This window comes from Bos indicus, chromosome 13 (genome assembly GCF_029378745.1).
Source record: "Bos indicus isolate NIAB-ARS_2022 breed Sahiwal x Tharparkar chromosome 13, NIAB-ARS_B.indTharparkar_mat_pri_1.0, whole genome shotgun sequence".
Lineage (NCBI taxonomy): Eukaryota > Metazoa > Chordata > Mammalia > Artiodactyla > Bovidae > Bos > Bos indicus.
The window spans coordinates 76,278,261-76,298,309 of NC_091772.1; the positions used below are offsets into that span (position 1 = coordinate 76,278,261).

At 51.8% G+C, this 20,049-nt stretch overlaps 1 protein-coding gene across 7 annotated transcripts in view; it reads right to left on the minus strand.

Annotated features, from left to right (window-relative positions):
- SULF2 (sulfatase 2) overlaps window positions 1-20,049 on the minus strand; it is a 126,092-nt gene that overhangs the window by 105,532 nt on the left and 511 nt on the right. For 2 of the 7 annotated variants that reach the window (XM_070801837.1, XM_070801833.1), the window contains exon 1: window positions 20-502. The exons of 1 other annotated variant lie outside the window; for it this stretch is intronic. The gene's annotated coding sequence lies outside the window, so the exon portion shown is untranslated. Of the gene's footprint in view, window positions 1-19; window positions 504-19,466; window positions 19,597-19,881; window positions 20,039-20,049 lie in introns of those variants that run through there. 4 more of the 7 variants (XM_070801835.1, XM_070801834.1, XM_070801838.1 and 1 more) reach the window with 4 other exon arrangements.

Below are 20,049 nucleotides of genomic sequence, written 5' to 3' on the forward strand. Positions count from 1 at the left end.
TGTGACTATGAAGAGGTACCTCTTATTTCCAGCTGGCTACCTTGGTCCACGTCGGTCCACCACAAGGATGAGGGAAGTGATGCCGTCTCGCCTCATGCAGAGTGGGATGAAGGCACCACGCAGAAGAAAACACAGCTTCGAAACAGAACGTTCTTGGGTTTTGCCAACATTTGAGACCGTGGATCTGGCCAAGCCCAAAGGAGGAAGATCCACCTCCGGGGTCTTTGTTTCAGGCACCCAGGGATTCTGCTATGTCCTGCAACGGCTTTGAGGTCTCTTCTTTCTTTTAGGGTCACTTTCTCACATTTCGACTCTCTAAGGACATGAATCAAATTCTCTTGTTCTCCTAGGTCACTCAGAATTGCTTTCTTGGTCACTTGCAACCGAATGAGCCCAACCGGTAGAGCAGGCTGGGGGCAGAGAGTTGACTCAGGTGGCTTCCCAGCACCATCTGCCTCCATGTACAGACGCCCGATGACACAGCCACTAGCCCCTGGCCTGGGCCCCGCTATGCCTTATCACAGGCAGACCTTCCTTCTTATTTGCTGACGAGAGGAAGGTGGTGCAGAAAAGGGGAAGAAATGTGAGCGTGGGAGTCCTGAATTCTGGTTCTGATCCGCCCCAGTTTCCTCGCCTGCCAAGAAAAACAGACTGTTCCCCGGGCGCGGCCTGGGACTCAGGACCGGTGGAGCCTGAAGCAGGCAGGGAGGTCCTCCTCCCCTCCCTCCCTGCAGAGGCCTCCCTCTCTGACTCCTGGCCTCATCCAAGGTCTGTTCTCTTCAGAGCACCCCTCACCGTGTCTGATTCCTCAGTGCACTCTTCTGCTCGAGTTTGTATCTTGCAGGGAGTTGTTTTCCCCACCAGAAGCTCTGCACGGGTAGGGGCTGTCTCTTTCTCACTCCATAGCTTCAGCCCCTGGCTCAGCCCCCTGGGCGCTAGTTCTTCAGGTTAACAAATATTTACTGAGCACCTACTCTGCACCGTAAATTAGGCTGAGAGCCGAACAACTGTTGCTTTCAAATTGTGGTGCTGGAGAAGACTCTTGAGAGTCCCTTGGACTGCAAGGAGATCCAACCAGTCCATCCTAAAAGAGATCAGTCCTGGGTCTGGACTGATGGGTTCACTGGAAGGACTGATGCTGAAGCTCCAATACTTTGGCCACCTGATGCAAAGAGCCGACTCATTGGAAAAGACCCTGATGCTGGGAAAGATTGAAGGTGGGAGAAGGGGCAACAGAGGATGAGATGGTTGGATGGCATCACCAAATCAATGACCATGAACTTGGGCAAACTCCAGTAGTTGGTGATGGACAGGGAGGCCTAGAGTGTTGCTGTCCACGGGGTCTCAAAGAGTCGGACATGACTGAGTGACTGAACAACTATGCATCAGGCCCTGTTCTGTGTGCTGAGGAGCCAGAAATGAATACTCTGACGTGGATCAGACACCAAAATAAAAGACAAGCACACGAGGTGATGAGTCCTAAGGGGAGGGAGTGGAAGTGCTGGTGTGGGGAGCTTGCATCGTTAAATAGGAGAGTGGCAAGGCCTGAGAGGACACTTGGGCAGAGTCCTCCAAGAGGTGAAGGAAAGTGCCTTGTGGATATTCGGGAGAACAGTGTTCCAGGCGCAGAGACAAATGCAAGGGTCCTGAGGTAGGAATGTGGCTGGGGTGTTGAGGAACATGATGGGGGCAAGTATGGTTGGGGTGGAGCTGAGTGAGGGGGGACCTGGAACAGTCTAGCCCAGGACTGCTGTGCTTGGATGTAGGTTTTACCAGCATCCTTCTGGCTGTGTGTGGAGAGCAGATAATAGGAGCGAGGGTGGACACACCAAGGCCAGTGAGACAATGGCCATGGACCATGTCTGGACTGGGGTAGGAGCAGCGAAAGGGTGAGAAGGGAGATTCTAAATATTGCTGGATGGATGAGTGAATGGCTGACTGAACAGAGGAAAGACCGGCACAGGCCAAGTGATCCAGTGACTACTTCTGTGCAACAATTTACCTCCAAGCATCGCAGTGGAAATCTTTTTTTTTTTTTTAATGCTCAGGGACTTGGGTTCAGGAATTCTAGCAGGACACAGCAGAAAGGGCTGGTCTCTGCTTTATTGTGCCTGAGGCCACAGCTGGAAAGACTCAAAAGCTGGGGACCTGAATCCTCAGCTTGGTGGCTGTGGGCTGGAGCCTCGGGCCAGGGGTGGGAGGGGCTTCTATGTGTGGCCTGGGCTTCACAGCATGGCAGCCCCAGGCTGGTGACTGATTTCTTCTGCAGCTTAGGGCACCAAAAGTGAGCATCCCACCAGCCCGGGTGGGACTTCTCTTTAAAATTTATTTGGCTGTACTGGGTCTTAATTGCAGCATGTGGGATCTAGTACCCCAACCAGGGATCGAACCTAGGTCCCCTGCCTTGGGAGCTTGAAGTCTTAACCACTGGTCCACGAGGTAAGTCCTGACCTCATGTCTTCTGACCGAACCTCACTTTTCTGCTGTCCTCAGCATTACTCCCACCATTCTACTGGTCACCAGTGATACGTGAGCCTGGCCAGATTCATGTAGGGGACATGGGGCATGGCCCACCTCCAGACAGAGGAATGAGAAGCCCACACTGGAGGTGCACCCATGGGGGTTACCTTGTGGGCCCGAGGAAACACAGGAGGCCCTGCCAAGTCACGGAGGCCCGGGCACGGCAGGGGGTGGCAGCCTCCCCCCTGCACACGTCACCCTTCTAGGAAGTGAAACGGCGTCTGAGTCAGATTCCATCTGTCTGCACCTGCCAAGCTTTGGAGTTTGTGCCCACGCCCATATCAAAGATCCCCGAGCCCCAGGAAGTCCTGGGGTGACCGGAAGGTTCCCCCAACCCCTCTCCTCTTTTGTGAACGACCCAAAGGGGTTAGATCAATGGGGCCTGTGCTCAGCTGATTCTGAAAGGAGCAGAAGAGGCAGAAAGTGAGCTGCCCCAGGCGTGAACGCATGGTAACTGCCTCTCCTCCTGTGCCACTTCAGAGAACAGAGGTGCCCCAGTTAGATCTGCATTGAAAACATTGACTTATTCCTGCTTTTTAAAAAGTCCCTTCTTTGTAAGTAGAAAGGAAGCCACCTCCTCAACACAGGAACCCAAACAGAAGTGGGTGATCTGATTTTGGGGAACTGGTCCTCACTTCCCCGGGTCCTTTCCTCCTGCTGACATGAGCCGTGACCCTCTGCTCAGGGTCACCGTCCACTGGGAGGCTGCCCAGGCCACGAAGCTGTCAGCCCTGGTCACATGGGTGGGGCTGCTGGCTTGTCCTGGTGGGAGACTTCAGCTAGGGGCTGCTGGGCTGGGTTTGGGAGGGATGTTAAGACAGCCTGGCTGGGCAGGAGAGCTGCAAACAGCTTCTCACCTTTCAGAACTCGGCCCAAGGGCACGTTGCTTCTCCCAGAATTGACCGCTAGGGTTTGATAGGCAGCTGCCAGGAACGTTCTGGGAAGATGGGCAGGGGCTTCTGGTGTGGAGCTAATGGTCCGCTCAGCTCCCGAAAGGGCGACCTGATTGACCTTGACCCCAGCACCCCACACGTCAGGGTCTCGGAAGCTCTGCTCGTCACCTGCACTCACGTTTGTGCAGGATAGTTTTCTGTTCGCCCCCTTTCTTATTTCAGTAAACGCAGTTACAGAGGCAGTGTTCTCCCTCCGCGGGGAATGAGCGCCACCTGCCCTAAACCGGGGTCTTTCGACTTGGGCACTGCTGCCTTTGGGGCTGCGTCATCCTCTGCAGCGGCTGCACATTGCAGGGCGTTGAGCAGCGTCCCTGGCCGCCACCTGTTAGACGCAAGAGGCACCCACCCCCAATGGTGGCGTAAAAAATGTCTCCAGATATTGCCTAATGTCCCCTGGTAGGGGGCAAAATCGCCCCCAGGTGAGAACCCCAGCCATAAACGGACAGCAGCACAGAGAAACAAATACAGTGACATTACGGTTAAATTCCTGCTTGCCAAGGACACTGGACATTTTCTTGCAAGCGAAGCAGGACTCCTTGATGACTCAGAGGTTAATGGCCGGGGCAGGGACTCCTAAGATGAGGACCCCTGGGTCCCGCCCACCAGGAGCCAAGACTCAATCCACTCAGTGGGACCAGGTGGGCTGGAGGCGGGTGGGCTGGCTCACAGGAAGTTTGATGTCGTAATGGTGCCCTGTGGAGACACACCCACGTGCCGTGGCCTTTGTCTAAAGTGAGGACACAAACCCAAATGCCTGCAGGGCCCAGGCAAGAGCCGGGAGTGAGTGACAAGGGTTTAGGGTCACAGGGAGGGGTGGAGAGTGCCCTGCTGGAGGTGCCGTTCGCGGAATCAAAACAGTCACTACATTTTAAACACTGAGCAGGCCAAACAGAGCTCCCCTGGAGCTTGCCTGGGGGCCCATTTGCAGCCCTTCAAAGCTGTGTGGTCTTTTCTGTGCACCTACTCTGTGCCAGTGCTGTGTGGAATGCTGGGAAACAGCAGGCCAGGCCCCTGTCTTGAAGGAGCTGACATTCTGGTGGTGGAGACAGATTTAATGAATGAAGATGAATCCCAGATGATCTTAAGAGCCTTGTAAGGAGCTGTCAGGATGACAAGATAGGGGAAATCAGGGGAAGCCTCTGGGAGGTAGTGTCTGAGCTGACACCAGAGGTGGGGTAGAGAGTCAGTCGTGGACACAATGCTTTCTAAGCAAGGGAAAGGCCCTGTGGTAGGAACGAGCAGGGTCCGTGTGAAGATCAGAGCAAAGACCAGAATGGCAGGAGCAGGAGTGGCCGCCTGGTATAGGTGAGGCTGCTCGTTACCTGCCCTCAGCCCACGCTTTCCTGGTAGGCCACGCCTGCCACCCTTCCTGGGTGTTTAGGGGAAACAGGAATCAGATACAGTTCTTCCCACCTCTGTTCTTTGTTCTTTTGTCTTGGCTGTAGACAAAAGCTTCCCTGGCAGCGAGCTACAGACTTATTTCTGCAAAAGGCCTTTGGCCAAAAGCAATAAAGTCGGACCTCAACAGAGTCATTATTCACGCCTAATTGTGGGCTGGTTCTCGGTGTAGACAGCCATGGCCAGGGCTGGCGATTCCAGTCCCACCCCCTCCCATGTGTTAACCCCACCCGTTCTCCGCACTGTTTACCCCCACAGACACTGTATTTAGGTTTTCAGAGATTGTAGTTTTTTGTATACACATTAAAGAGGTGAAAGGCTATTTTGACTGCCTGGTATTTATAATCCAGTTATTTCTCCCCTTTCACCCAATCTGCAGCCATGTGTACCCTGCTCACTCATCACGCCCTGCTATTAGCAGATGCGTGTCTCATTAGCTCACCTTGGAAACAGCCTGAAGCTTACAATCATTTGAGAAGCTTGTACTCACAGGCGGGGGAGGGCGTCTAAAGCAACTTTTACCAAATAACCCGCTAAATTTAGAGATGGAAGTCAGGGAGAATGTCGAATGACAGATCTGTTCCCAACCCTGGCGTGCTGTGCTGTCTAATTAGCAGCAGCTGGAAATAGCCTGCCACCGGGGAGGAGCGCCTGGGTCAGAGGTGTTCTGGGAGCTGGATCGGTCTCTGGGGGACTCACCGGGTGTCACAAGGTTACTGGGTATCCAGGTGCACAGTGGCTGGAAGAAGGGGAGTGGGGTCCGGGCTCCCGGTGTCCATGGTGGGGAGGCAAGAGCCCACCCACTGGGCTGGCTGGTCCGTCACCACCGAGCATGCTCTCCTTTCGAAGGGCCAGCTTCAATCAGCCCCATCTTTGGAGTGAAGATGCTGAGCATGGCCAGGATTCTGGGAGCTAGCTTTGGCCCACATAATGAAGGTGGGGCTCCCAAACCCCTAGCAGTGCCTGAAATACGGTGTCCCTGCCTGGAACAGCATCATGCAGACTTGGGCACACACTTATACCAGACTTGAAAAATATTCATCCATCCATCCTCCATCCGTTCATTCTACACTGCTGACTGCTCATCTTGGGGCAGAGCCCCTTATTCAGGGGCTGTGCAAAGGTTTCTAACTCCTCCTTTCTGGCCAGCATCTGGTCCCCTTCTCTTGACAACAGCACCCCAATTTCCTTTGGAGGATTCTCTCTCTCTCCTGCTAAGATGCCCCACCCTCTCCTGCCATGTCACCAAAGGGTGACCACATGACCAAAGCTGTCCAGTCAGACTCTCTTAATGGGCCCCTGACCCTCAAATGGAACGTTAAGAACAGAAAAAGCAGGGGGGCATTTATCTCCTTGGAACCCCTCCTCCACGAGGCTGCCAGCCACTCCTGCCCCTAGACCCCTAGAACTTCTGAAGCAGAAGCCTTAAGAAGGCCTGGCAGCTTTTATATGTGTGCTCTTAGATATCAGGCTATCCTGAGACACTACACTGTGAGGAGGTACACGCAGCCATGGGGAAAGACCACGTGGAGGAGCATGGAGCACTTCAGCTGATGGCCCCACGTGAGCACCGTTTCTGGACCAACAGTCGCTGGCAGCCATTCGGGTGGAGCCATTTTGGACCTTCCAGCTGGCATCACTCAAATCGAGAACCACCTGGCAACCCATAATCTTGTTAGAAATAATCATTGCTTTAAGCCACTGAGCTGGGAGTGATCTGTTACACAGCAGACGCACAGCTAAAGGACCTGGAATGACACTGATGAGAGCCTGTTCCTGAGACTGGAAGGTTTCCTACGGTGAGTCGAGATGTTCGGTCTCCTGGGGCCAGTGGCTTTACTCAGAAGAACACTTAGGGAGAACATCATTCATTCATTCTTTCAATCAGTTTCAAACAACTGGTACACTGCTATAAAGACAGACAAGTCGAGCTCCTTTTTCCTGTGGGGGCATCACATCCTCTGCCTCAGTTTCCTCAACTTTGAAATGGAGATAACAGGCCCTGGTTAAAAGGATTGTCATGATGATTAAAGGCTTCCCTGGTGACTCAGACAGTAAAGAATCCGCCTGCAATGCAGGAGACCCAGGTTCAATCCCTGGGTCAGGAAGATCCCCTGGAGAAGGGAATGATAACCCACTCCAGTATGCTTGCCTGGAGAATCCCATGGACAGAGGAGTCTGGCGGGCTACAGTCCATGGGGTTGCAAAAGAGTCAGACATGACTGAGCAACGAACACTTTCCTGATGATTAAACGCCTGGCAACAAGCACCCCATAGATACTAGATTTAAATGAAGTTGTAACGTATTGCCCCTAGAAGGGTGGCCGTTTGGTGTGAACAAAGTGTAGCAACAAAAGACGAACACCAACGCTCATGTGGGCCAGGGAGGTCATGGAACTGAGTGACACGGGCACGGTGTAAGGAAAACCTGAACCCCACGTCTCTTTCTTTCCAGCTCTCACTTCAGCACTTTTGACAGAGGCATCAGCACGCAGAGGCCACTATGTTTGGGGGTCATGCACTTAGATGGGTGTGGAGTGAGACGGAAGTGGAGGCCAGGCAGTGCAGAGCCAAGTAGACTTTACTGTGGGGGCAGCGGGCCCCTGGACGGAGGGTTGTTTTGAGGAGCTGCCAGCCCCCACAAACCCTATTGTGACTTTGCAGAAATGCACTCCATCAAGGCACTTACTCTCCTACTTCAGGAGCCCTCCAACTTCAGCTGTATGTTGGGGCAGGGCAGGGGGAGCGAACGTGATACAGCTCATCAGCTCAGAAGTCATAGAATCAAGCCCTGAGCCCACTTATGCCTTCAGCCTGCTGCCGCCTCGCTAAGCTGGATGGTCCTCAGCGGTAGGAGGGAGACCAATGGCCTTTCTCATAAGCAGAGTGGCTCAAAGGACCACACAGGACGCTAGGTGTAAAAGCACTTCAAAGCTAAAAAGAACTGATGCAGCGATGATGGAAAGCAGTGTAGAGGTTCCTCAGAAAATTAAAAATAGAACTGCCACATGATCCAGCAATTCCACTTCTGGGTATTTATCCTAAGGAAATGAAATCCCTCAAAAACCTATCTGTACACCCCATGCTCAGTGAAGCATTACTTACAACAGGCAAGATATGGAAACAATCAAAGAGTCCATCGACGGGTGAGTGGACAAAGGAAATGTGGTATAGCCTACAGTGGATTATTCGGCCATAAAAACGAAGAACTTCTGTCACTGGTGACAGCACAGATGGACCTTAAGGCATTATACTAAGTGAGATAAGTCAGAGAAGGACAAATACTGCGTGATCTCACGTGTAAGTGAAATCTAAAAAAGCAAACCCGTAACTGAGCTCACAGATAGAGAGCATATTGGCGGCTGCAAAAGTGAGGGGTGAAGGATAAGCGAAATGGGTGAAGGCGGTCAAAGGCACAGACTTCCACATATAAAATAAGTAAGTCTCATGCATGTGAGTTACAGCGTGGGACTATAATTAACAAGCTGTATTGTATGCTTGAAAGTTGCTAACAGAGTAGATCTGACAAGCTCTTATCATAGAAAACAAAACAAAACTAAGTATGTGTGGAATGGATGTTAAAACTTACTGGGGTAATCATTTTGCAATGTGTACATATATCAAATCATTATGTGTATACATCTAAAATGAACACAGTGTTACATGTCAATTATATCTCAACTCAAAAAAGCTAAAAAGGATCTACAAATAAAAGCAATAGTAATATCTGCCTTTGGAGGCAATGTCCCATGTGCCCACACACTGTTCTGGTGTTTCACAGTAACTCGAGGAGGATGCTACTGGGATTACCTACGTTTTACAGAAGAGGGATCTGAGGCTTACAGAGGTTAAGTGACTTGCCCAGCTCCACCCAGCTTCTGTGTGGCCCAGCTGGGGTTCAAACCAGGAAGTCTGGTTCTGGAGTCCACGCCCTTACCCACTATGACACACGGGTTCTCAGTGAGTTCTTCTGTGCAATCACCTGTATCATCTTCATCTCCTGCCCAGGTGGAAACCACCGATACCTAGGTTAGCCCAAGAACTCATCACCCCATTCACTGCAGAGGCCAACCCATGCCAACCACGTGGGTTTATTTCACTGGCTGGACCGACCGGGACATTTCAGGAATATGTCAATAGGAGGGTGAGGGGCAGAAAGGAGCTTGGGAAGAACTCTGAGGCAGAAACTGCACGTGCCTCCCCTTCTGGTCGTTCTTTGGTCTACAGGATCCAATTTTTTCAGGGGATGGAATTTGCTGCCCTCTGGCAACAACCAGCATTAGTCTAAGCCAGTAGACTCAGAGGTGTGAAATTGTCCCAAGAGGTGTTTCTCAGGAATTCATGAGTTTTTGGTTGTCACGTGACTGGGGTATGTTTCTGCTGTCTAGCGGGGGTGCAGGAAATGCGGACAATTCAACATGCTCCACACAGTGAAGAGTCACCCCAACTGCAGCACGACTTTCTAACATCCCGCCAGACACCCACGGAGGTGAAACAGCTTTTTATACTGCCCGACCTGAGACATGAACTCCATTTTACATATAAACCCCAAAGATACTTTTGTGCGGTTCTATCCTAAACCAAGTCTTCTGGGAATATGACCACTAGGGAACTTGAGGGAAGACGGTAGCTTGTTCCACTCGGAAATTTTGGTAGGCCATTCTCTATTTTGGAAAAGCATATTGCGTATGGCCATAGCACTGGTGGTCTTCGAGCTGTCAAAGCCAAACATCTGTATGTATCTCACTGCTTTCGGAGCTGTCAGATCTCCATGATTTTGCCCCAGTGTGAACATCTGCTTCATTACACCCTCTGACATAGTATGCTAAGTGTTCATAGGCTCAATATATAGCTTAATTATAAATCAATTTCCTTTTTAGTTTTCCTTTAAATTACTGTCAGGATACTTTATATAATCTATCTGCACATATATTTTAATAATAATCTATGAATTCACTTCAGGGAAACTTGGCAAAATACATTTGCTATAAGAAGAGGGTGTTTGGCCTGCTAATTTGGTGAACCACTGAGCTAAGTCACACATAAAAAACCTATTTCCCATGTCAGTGTTTGGCTTAGAGGTGAGTATAAAACCCAACCCTGGGCCAGTGAAGCATAAAGCTAAGTCTGCTGGTGTGGGGGTGTCCTTGGAAGAATTTTGCTAAGTAAAAGAGGTAGCAATGAATCCTGCTTTCTATTCCCATTTTGTATGGGAATATTTCAATGCAAAGAAATCGAGGAGAACAATAGAATGGGAAAGACTAGAAATCTCGTCAAGAAAATTAGAGGTACCAAGGGAACATTTCATACAAAGATGGGCACAATAAAGGAAAGAAATGGTATGGACCTAACAGAAGCAGAAGACATTAAGAGGTGGCAAGACTACACAGATGAACTGTACAACAAAGATCTTCATGACCCAGATAATCATGACGGTGTGATCACTGGATTAGAGCCAGACAGCCTGGAATGCGAAGTCAAATGAGCTTTAGGAAGCATCACTATGAACAAAGCTGGTGGAGGTGACGGAATTCCAGTTGAGCTATTTCAAATCATAAAAGATGACACTGTGAAAGTGCTACACTCAATATGCCAGCAAATTTGGAAAACTCAGCAGTGGCTGCAGGACTGGAAAAGGTCAGTTTTCATTCCAATCCCAAAGAAAGGCAATGCAAAGAATGCTCAAACTATTGCACAATTGCACTCATCTCACACACTAGCAAAATATGCTCAAAATTCTCCAAGCCAGGCTTCAACAGTACATGAACTGTGAACTTCCAGATGTTCAAGCTGGTTTTAGAAAAGGCAGAGGAACCAGAGATCAAACTGCCAACATCCATTGGATCATTGAAAAAGCAAGAGAGTTCCAGAAAAACATCTACTTCTGCTTTATTGACCACGCCAATGCCTTTGACTGTGTGAATCACAGCAAACTATGGAAAATTCTTAAAGAGATGGGAATACCAGACTACCAGACCTGCCTCCTGAGAAATACGTATGCAGGTCAAGAAGCAACAGTTAGAACTGGACATGGAACAACAGAGTGGTTGCAAATCGGGAAGGGAGTCCGTCAAGGCTGTATATTGTCACCGTGGTTATTTAACTTATATGCCGAGTACATCATGAGAAATGCTGGGCTGGATGAAGCACAAGCTGGAATCAAGATTGCTGGGAGAAATATCAATAATCTCAGGTATGCATATGACACCACCCTTTTGGCAGAAAGCAAAGAAGAGCTAAAGAGCCTCTTGATGAAAGTGAAAGAGGAGAGTGAAAAAGTTGCCTTAAAACTAAACATTCACAAAACTAAGATCATGGCATCTGGTCCCATCACTTCATGGCAAATAGATGGGGAAACAATGGAAACAGTGAGAGACTTTATTTTTGGGGGCTCCCAAATCACTGCAGATGGTGACTGCAGCCATGAAATTAAAAGACGCTTGCTCCTTGGAAAAAAAGTTATGACCAACCTAGATAGCACATTCAAAAGCAGAGACATTACTTTGCCAACAAAGGTCCGTCTAGTCAAAGCTATGGTTTTTCCAGTAGTCATGTATGGATGTGAGAGTTGGACCATAAAGAAAGCTGAGTGCCAAAGAATTGATGCTTTTGAACTGTGGTGTTGGAGAAGATTCTTGAGAGTCCCTTGGACAGCAAGGAGATCCAACCATCTCCATCCTAAAGGAGATCAGTCCTGGGTGTTCATTGGAGGGACTGATGCTGAAGGTGAAACTCCAAAACTTTGGCCACCTGATGTGAAGAAGTGACTCACTGGAAAAGACCCTGATGCTGGGAAAGATTGAAGGCAGGAGAAGGGGATGGCAGAGGATGGGATGGTTGGATGGCATCACCGACTCAGTGGACATGAGTGTGAGCAAGCTCCGGGAGTTGATGATGGACAGGGAAGCCTGGCGTGCTGCTGTCCATGGGGTTGTAGAGTCAGACATGACTGAGCAAGTGAACTGAACTGATGGGGATGTAATGTCCAGAGTTGTGGCAGCCATCTAAGATCATGAAGCAACAAAGACCAAAGACAGGCTGAGGACAGACAAACAGGCTAGGAATAGCCTGGGCTCTTGATGACACTATTTTACCAACAAATTGGCCTCTGGGCTCCCCTGCTTTGGACTCCTGTTATGTGAGATTTAAGTGTTTTCTACTGTATAAGCCACCCTCAGCCAGATGATTAGGACTCCAAACCACTAAGACTCTAGTAGGTTTTTCTGTTCTCTGAAATATTGAGGTAAGTGGCCTGCAATCAGAAGTCTGTGGACACTGCCTGTCTCTGGAACATGCCAGAAATGCTGCTTTTGGATGATCTAATTTTCACCAGAGCATGAACATCTCCTGGACTTTTGTTTTTTAAGAAAACACTCCCCTTCTCTGGCTGCCAAGGTGGGTCAAGTCACCCACTGGGGCCCTGGTCTTGATTCAATAAGAAAGGCTATTGGCAGCATTCTCCCCCTAACACATCTGGCTTCCACCTGGCCAAACACATCTTGGGTACCGCTCATGGTCCCTGGGGACGGCCCTCCCCATCAACTCACACACACAAGCCCTGCTTCATAACGACTCTAGAGTTTGGGATAGAACTCATCCAAGTTTGAAGTGAGGCCCAGGTGTGCAAAGCTGTGGATCCAGGCCTTTTGCAAGGTGAAGCTACACATCAGAAGCCAGGGCCACTGGGCAACGTGTGTTTTGGAATCATAATAAGAGACCGTGGAAAATTCAAAACAGTGGCGGCTGCTGGTTAGAGAGAATTCCATGAAGTCTGGGTCTGGGCTAGAGGAGACGCTCTGGAGACCAGGCTAACAGCTGTTCTACCAAGGAGGTATTGTGCTGCCTGTTTAAGGGCCAGGATCCTTACGAACTTAAGCAGTTTCCCAAGGGCATCTGTTGCAGAGTGATCACTGTTTAGCTCTGTCTGCTAATCACGGAGCAATGAGGAGATGGATGGTGGCGGGGGGGGCAGTGGTTTCAGCCTGAGCCTTTGGGAGTCTCTCAGGACCGTCATAAAGAGGTGAGAGTGTGGGACGTGCTAAAAATATTCATCAAATAGATGCATGACAGGCATTGCAGTGGGGAGGGAAGAGGGCGGAAACCCCACAAGAGAACAAAACACATTCTCCCTAACTGATCATGTCCAGTCCCAAGGCTTAAAATAACATGGATGCACTGATGACTCTCTTAATTTCAGGTGCCAGCCCCACACAGCTCCAGACTTGTGTGTCCAGCACCCAGTGAGCTTCTGGCCACCCAGGACGAGTGTCATCTCACACCCCACATCTCCAAACTAAATTCTGGATCAGCCTCCCTCCTCCAAACCTTCTCTGCTCGTCTTCTCTATACCAATCACCCTACACCAAGCTGCCCAGTTATCTTTGACTCCTTGGCCCTAGAGATGTTGGGGCTGCCTCATTTCTCATTGTCTGGGTTGGGGGTGTCTTGCACGTTGAAGATGGTTAACAGCATCCCTGGCCTCCACCCACTGGTTTCCAGCAGCATCCCCTCCCTAGTGTGACAATCAAAACGTCTCCATGTTTTTGTGCTAAGTCGTTTAGTCGTGTCTGACTCTTTGTGACCTGATGGACTACAGCCCCAGTCAGGCTCCTCTGTCCATGAGGATTCTTCAGGCAAGAATACTGGAGTGGGTTGCCATGCCCCCCTCCAGGGGATCTTCCTGATCTGGGGATCGAACTCGTGTCTCTTAAGTCTCTTGCATTGACAGGCGGGGTTCTCTACCACTAATGCCACCTGAGAAGCCCCCCCAAAACATCTCCAGACATTGCTAAATGTCCCCTGGGGGGGCAGAGCTGTCCTTGGTTGGAAACTACAGTGCTTCCCTCACTTTGAGCATCCAATCCATCAGAAAGTTCCACTGGTTCTGCCTTCAAGATACATCTCCAATTCACCCCTTTCACTCCATTTCCTCTGCTACCACCAAAATCCTGGCCAATATGAGCTCGCAAACTCATATCCCAGCTTCCTCTTACAAAGCATCCTTCTCATGGTAGCCACTGAGATCTTTCTAAAATACTGATCTTGTCATTCCCGGACTTAAAACTCTCCAATGGTTTTCCATTTCATTTGAAATAAAAAATGAATTTCTCACCCTGGCCCTCATTTCTCACCACTGACCTCATTTCCCCACTACCCCTCTTCTTACTCACTGCCCTTCAGACCATCGAACTTCACCTCGTGTTTTAAACTGGTGTCTCAAATAGGCCACCCCTCTCCATCTCCAGGCCTTTGCACTGGCTGTTCCTTCTACCCAGAATGCTCTTCCTTAGGTTGTGGGCTCATCTCAAAAAATTTAGGTCACAGCTAAAAAGTCACATCCTCAGAGAGGCCTCCCTGACCACCTGTCAAAAGCTGTGCCCCGCCCCCATCATTTCTGTCATGTTACTATCTTGTTCCTGGAGGAGGGCATGGCAACCCACTCCACTGTTCTTGCCTGGAGAATCCCATGGACAGAGGAGCCTGGCAGGCTACACTTCATGGGGTTGCAAAGAGCCAGACAAGAAACTAACACTTTTCACTTTCAACTTGTTTCCAGCATAGAGGCTGTCACTTTCTGAAAAAGTCTCAGACTTGTTTGCTTGTGTATTATCTTCTCACCCTCTGGAATGTAAATGCCATGTTGGTTCTCTCTTGCCCATCCTAATGCCTAACACAGAGCCTGGCACACTGTAGTTGCTCAGTAAACACACGTGCACTGACAAATAAGAGGAATGCCCTCTTAATCTATACTGCTAAGTCGCTTCAGTCGTGTCTGACTCTGTGCGACCCCATAGATGGCAGCCCACCAGGCTCCCCCGCCCCTGGGATTCTCCAGGCAAGAACACTGGAGTGGGTTGCCATTTCCTTCTCTGATGCATGAAAGTGAAAAGTGAAAGTGAAGTCACTCAGCGTGTCCGACTCTTAGCGACCCCATGGACTATAGCCTACCAGGCTCCTCCATCCATGGGATTTTCCAGGCAAGAGTACTGGAGTGGGGTGCCATTGCCTTCTCTGTCTTAATCTATACAGAACACCTTTATATGCCCGATCTCACTTAGAGCATTTCCTCTGCCTTCTGGCAGCCTCTGCAACAGACAGGAGGACAAGATAGACACAGGCGAGGGCCCTCTTTCCAACTCTCTGCTCACATGGAACACACACACACACATACACACAGCAGTCTGGTTCCCTTCCAACAGCCAGAGCCTTCCCTGAGAGTTTGATTCAGCAGGATCTAGAATTTGAGTGTTTTTTTTTTTTTTTTTTAAACAAAAGCCTCCAGGCGATTTTCGTGGTGGAAGGTTGGGCAAACGCTGTCCCTGGCCACCAGAAAGCACAGAATTGAGGCCAGGTGACACACGTCAGACACTGAGGGAGAAAAGTTCAGCTTCTAATTCTTGTTGACCCAGTGAAGGGGTGGGGGAGGCTGCCCACCCAGCAGCTGTTTCTATGGTCCCCACTTCAACCGAATTGGAAGCAGGTCCATCTAGCCATGATCTCTCACATTCATGTCCACCCCCACCCCCATCACAGGCACTGGCTGTCACCTCTCCAGCAACCAGCCCTCCTTTCCCTGGTGTCCCCTGGGGCTTTGGGGTTTCAGTTGGTCTGCCCCAACCCCTGAGTACAGGGCGGAGCCTGGCCTGAAGACCATGGTTAGCGACTCATTTCTGTGACCAGTGATCGGCTTGGAGAGAACACGTGATGTAAAACAGTCCAATCAGATAGATGCCTGGGGCTTGGGTGGGCATTACCAGAAAGGAAGCTTATTCTTTTCTGGTGGGCTCAAAGGAGAGAGGATGAGGGGGACAGCTCTTGAACTCAACACCTTAGTCACGAGAATAGTCAGTGTTTCCCCAGGGCTTGCCTGTGTCAGATGCCAGGCTAAGCACTTGACACCAGTCATCTCATTCCATCCTTTCCTACCAGCCAGGAGAGGGGTGCTATGATCATCGTCACTGGCTGGATGAAAACACGAAGGCAGAGTAACGTGGGCTAAGTAACGTGCCGTGGATCACACAGCCGGGCTGGTAGCCAGGCACGCACTGGCTCTCCTGACCGCGGTGCCAGAGCCTGCCTGCCCCTCGGCAGGCAGGAGAGAGAAACCATCCCCATGGAAGGAAGCGCAGAGACGGAGAGCAACAGATTCTCAGGCCAGAACCTGAGCGGTGACTCAGCTGAGCCTGAAGCTGTTCCCTTAGCAATTTTCAGTCATGGAAGCCAGTAAGTCCCCTTCTCTCCTAACACTGATTTGTGATCCCTCCCTGCCCCTGCCCCTCCCCCCAACCCCAGCTTTCTGTTGCTTACAAGAAAAAAGATCCTGGTTACTTTTCAGTCCTTCTAGGAAAATATCCCCTAACTGATAATCCACTTGTGATTTACACAAGCAGTTGCCCAGTAAAGACCAGCTGATGCGAGTGGCGATGGCTCTGGCTTCCCACCCATTAACCGGCTGAGCTGGTAACCCTGATACCCACCTGCGGCCAGCCCCACGCCATGTCCCCTTTCGGCTCCGGCTCCGAGTGAGGCCTCGTTCCCTAGCAACCACCCAATTAGGCAATCACGCCATTTATCAGGGTGCCAATTAATTATAATGATCTTAATGATCTTCCAATTAGCTAGTGCCTTGAATCCAGATCAGGGGCCCTGCAGATTCCTCACCAGGGCCCATCACGAGGAGGCCCACAGAACCTGGGTGAGGCCTCCCTCACCTGGAGGTGAGTCCTGAGAGGCGGCCGCACCTTCCACATCCACTGGTCTCACAGGGCCCAGGCCTGAAGCAAAGGGCCCTGGACCCCTGGACCACACCTCCAGGCTCAGGCGACCTCATCACCGCGACCTCATCACCAACCACACGAGGGCCACACCTCTAGGCGAAGTTTCACCCATTGTACCTTCAGGGGGCACAAACCCTCACCTCAGATCTCATGGCTCTTTTACGCCAGCCCCTGCGTGATGGGTCCCTCTGCATCCTGACTAGAGGAGTGTGTGTGTGTGTATACTTGTAGGGAGGAGGGAACGTGGCCAGGCAGTCGTGTGTTTTCCTCAAGGCACTCCCAGCCCTGAGATTAAAAATACACAGCCCAGGCTCCCCAACATTGGAGGTTTGAGGGGCTTTTGCCTTCCAAAGTCTGATTGTCTAATTGTCTTCTTTTGCTGCACGACACTTGGGAAAGAGGCCAAGGTCAAGGAGGGGGAAGAATACGGTGGGTCAGAGTGGACCCTGGGCCCCAGGGTCTCACCAATCCCGGCTTGATGACTGACCGGCTGTCAGAAAGTCACAATCCTCTCAGTGACTTAGTTTCATCTTCTTTAACATGACGACAATCAGAGGACCTACCTCCCGGGAGTTTTGTGTGAATTAAATGTTATTATGTACAAGGATTTAGAAGAGTGCTTGGCCCATGAACTGCTACTTAAGTGTTAGCTGTCATCTCAAGTCTAGACTAAGCGCTCTCTTAACTACTAGCTGGTCAGAAATGTTGATATTCTTTTGCAGGGCAAGGCTTTTGGTCTCTTTCTGAGGGGTGGAAGTCTAAGAACAGATTGGATGGAGTTGGGCGTGATTCTCCGTCTGGCTAACTCCAGAGACCAGACTCTGTCCCCTTGAGGCAGGTCCAAACAGATAAATCAAACAAATCCGGGGAAAGGAAGAGGGAAATGTTATTTCCAAATCCAAAGGATCTTCAAGTGTCCGGGTGTGCGAGTGCACACCAGCTAGGTCCTCAGGATGGCAGTTCAAGGGAAGAGTTGGGCAGGGGACACACACATGCCTGTGTGTATGCACGCGCGCACGCATACACACAGCCACAGGGTCCTTCTCCAGGCTGAGGCTTTCTACAATCAAATCATCATTCGACCTTCAAGTCTGAAAACTTAACATATAATTAAGGTTTCAGAAAATGCCATAAACTCAAAATTTAAAAACTCAATAAATATACACAAAGCCCAAAGCCACACTGCCTCTCATCCACTGTAGCCATGCCAACATCATGCATTTATGTCCATAAACTTGGCCCAAGGAAGATCCTTCACATGCAAATATCCAACAGCCATCAGCCAAGCCCGCCATCCCCCATTGAGCTGCTAATGAGGGCACTAAATGACACTCCTGGACAGACTTGTGATGAGCTCTAGCTTCCACACACAGACAAGCAAACCTGGGAGAACCTCTCTCACCAGGTAAGTGATCTTTAGTCTCCTCCCCACCCTCTTTCTATATGGAATGAATGGTTTCAGTTTAATTAAAACCCTCCAGTGGCTCTGTAATGGGGAGTGGAGATGCAGCAAGAAATCCCCTTCGCTATTAAACTGCAAGAAGAGAGCAACTCTTCCTGCTCTGGGGAGAGGCGCAGGCTGTCCTCCAGGGAAAGCCCATCCTCCCTGCTTCTCTGGCCCCCAGAGAACCAGCTTGAGAGCATCCTTCCTTCTCTGCCGCAAAGACAGTGAGGGCAGCCCTGTAGGAGAGAAGCAGGGGACAGATGGAGGGGTGCACGGGCGGGCACCCCAACATGCACAGATGTGTAAATACCCAGATTCAAACGTAAGCTGAATGTAATGACTTGGTTAATTAAATATTGACTTTTAACTCAAAAAGTAATTAAAACAAGCTGCAGGAAAGGCTGCCCAGAGAGGAGAGGGGGCAGGGAATATTCAGAACTCTCAGGAAGGTGGAGGAGGAGAAAAGGGGTTGCCAAAATGGGCTTGTCCTACTGTGTGCAGGCAGAGTGGTCTTCAGTGTCTAGACAAGAAGTTGCAGACAAAGGTCATTGGGCAAAATCAGGATCTGCGTGTGTCTCCTTCCCTCGCTTAGACTGCATCTCTTTCCCCAGCTGCCCTCCAAGTGAACTAAGAGCTCCCACTGCTCAGAAACCAGGTTTTCTGTTCATCGCTTCTCTCTGGAACGTAACGGTGGTGCCAGGCACCAGGAGGTGCTTCACAAACGCTTGTAGAACGAATGAATGAACTACTATAAAGAATGCTTTTTTAAAAAAAGTACACTCCTAGAAATCGCTGCAGCTTCACTGTCACACTTCCGAAATCCTCGGGCGCCCGGGGCCTCTGTCTACAAGGAGATGAGAACTGGTTCTGACCCAGCCTGGGAGGAAGTTTGTCTTTATAATCCTATTTGCCCTTTCGGTATCTGCAAGTTCCCACTCTGAAGATCCGGTCCACCGCTTTCCCGTGTCCTGCCCGGACAAGCCCCACGTGGTCTGGCTACTAGCCGCTCCGCTGGGTCTAAACTCAAAAGGGTCCAGGAGGCCATCCCCCTGCGGCCGGCGAGTCCAGGAGCGCGGCCCCCGAGGCCTCCACGGCTCCGCGAGGCGTGTCGGCGGGTCAGGGGCGCGGTGGGAAGTCCTTGCCCGCTCGCCCAGCCCGCCAGCGGGGTCAAACCGGTCATCCTCCCGCGGCCCGCCGGCGCCACCCCGTTGCCCGCCGGGTCCCACCTCCGCGCTCCGCGCTGGGGCCGACGCCGGGCGGTCGGGACCGGCCCCGGGTTCACCTGGGCGGCGCTCGCGGCCGCACTGGCTCCGGGGCCGGCGAGGGCCGCCGGGAGCCCCCGCCTTGCCCACCTGGCCCCCGCGCCCCACTCACCAGCGCGCACGGCCCCGGCGGCCTCACCCGGCGCGGGGTGCCGCCGCCTCTGCCGCAGCCCGGCCGGGCAGCGGGGCGCAGGGGACTCCGCGCCGCTGCTGCCGCCGCCGCATCTCCGGCGAGTGCCGCCTCTCCTCCTCCCCTCCTCCGCCTCCTCCCGCCTCTCCGCCCTCGGCCCCCGCCCCGGCGCGCCGCCCTCGCCAAAGTCCGGGTCCGCGCCCCACCCGGGCCGCTCTCGCATCGCCCTGGTCCGGCCCCGCCGCGCCACCCAAGCCAGCCCCCGGGCACCGCTCGGCCCGCCCCGCCCCCCGCCTGCACCCCCAGCCTCCGCGCGGGGCGGGGAGCGGCGGGCCGGCCGCCGCGGGGACCCCGCCGCGGCGCCCTCCCAGCGCCCCACCGCGCGCGAGCGCTTTACCTCCGGCTGGAAGGACAGGCGGCCCGGCTGGCCCGGGCTCTGCTGCGCCGAAGTCCGGCCCTGGCCCCGAAGTCCGGCCCCGGACGGGGCAGTGGCGGAGAGCGGGGGTCGGAGCGGCACTCCGCCTCCCGATGCCTCGGGACCCCGCTGGCCGCGCTCCCGGCGCCG